A 1745-nucleotide genomic window follows, 5' to 3' on the forward strand; every position below is an offset into this window, starting at 1 on the left:
TTTTTTTTTTTTTTTTTTTTTTTTTTTTTTTTTAAATGTATTTAAAGGAAAACACGTACGGTATCCGCGATGAACACTTTTCGCAATAAACACACAGAAAGTTCAATCGATTATAATAAGTTTGAGAACTTTTAAAAATGTATAACGCAATAAAGAAATTAAATTGCAAAAATTTTTCCACAAAGAGAAAAATGTGACCACAGCGCTTGAACAGAGTTGCCGAATGTGAATAAGTAAAATAACAAAGAGAATATTGAAGAAAAACCCATATACTAGGAGCCACATAAGGAGAAGTGTGCGTGGAAAAAAATATTTTTTTTCGACAAAGCAATGACTGAAAGTGAAAAAAAATCGAATAAGAGCCACTCACACATGAATATCTGAATTCGTTTGCAGAAACGACCCTCATATCAAAAAGAATAAAAGAAAAGCTCAAAATTTATTAAAATTTTTGAAGAGTGATAGAAAAATGTCTCTTAACTGAAGCAAGTCATGAAAGAGAAACCAAAGCATAAGTGGAAAAATTTACCGTTTCTCTTTGTCTCGCGGTCACCAAGCAAAGCGCATAGCATTCGTGTGTGAATATATTAATTTTAGACGTCATTGACGCTTTTGCGAAATAATAAACATTAAGGAGAATGTAAATAAGATAAAATTAAGGAAATTTTGTATAAAATACACTTCTTATTACAATAGCTTTTACGAAATAATATACATTAAGAAAAAGTTGTTAATATTGAAACATTTAAAAAAAAGACAATTTACAAAAGAAGTGATTACAATACCGAAGAAATAAAAACCAGAAAGTTGATGTAAATAAATTGGAAATTATATCTCACCAAATGGAGTTGTTTTTTTCTTAAAGTAAAGAAAAAAAAACTAAATAATTAGAACGAAACAAACACAATCGGCAATAACAACGATAACATCAACGGCAGCAGTAATATGACGTACATCATTGATCGTCAATGAAATTCATAATAAAATTCATTGAACAAACGCTTTAAATTACGCAAAAAAAAAAGGAGAAGGCAACACAGTAAAGAGGAAGAGGAAAAGGGTGGAATAAGAGAGCGAGAGTGTGAGAAGAAGGAACCAGATGATGTAAGCAGCCACCACCGCAGACACTAGCAACATATAGATTCACGGTCAGGTATTTTAATTCATTTATTTCCTTTTTGTTCTTTTCCTTGTCTCCTATTTACGGAGGAGCCCCGATGTGTGGCTGAGTGCAAACTGCCACCGCTGTGGCTAAGGTCAGGAGGGGGAGTGTGCATGTGATGGCATCGTAGGGAGGACGTCGGACGATTACAAACGGACTCACGGTGGACAGACGGACGATAGACAACCGACGAGACTACTTGTATTCTTTGTCATGAGGCTCAGAGAGCCAAACCCCGTTAACAAATACGCTCTACCGGCAACAAAGGGGGTAGTACCGTGACAATCTTAAATTTAAACATATAACTTTATTTAGTATTTATTAATGTTATATAACATCCCAAAGGATCAATGTGCTTCAGTGCGTTTGTCTCTACAAGTGGCAACTGCATTGCTTATTTTGTTTATGTTCTAATTGGAATTGAAGGAGTTCCGCATAACTTTTGTAACCAACAAACTATCTGATAAAACTAAGATAAGAGCAAAGTTCGTGATTTAAAGAATAGCCTTAGCTTCACTTTTTCGCTTGTGAAACTGATTTTAGGTTACGAATCCCTTTGTTGGTTTGTGAATCCGTTTTTTAT

This window comes from Glossina fuscipes, unplaced genomic scaffold (genome assembly GCF_014805625.2).
Source record: "Glossina fuscipes isolate IAEA_lab_2018 unplaced genomic scaffold, Yale_Gfus_2 222, whole genome shotgun sequence".
In the NCBI taxonomy this organism is placed as follows: Eukaryota; Metazoa; Arthropoda; class Insecta; order Diptera; family Glossinidae; genus Glossina; species Glossina fuscipes.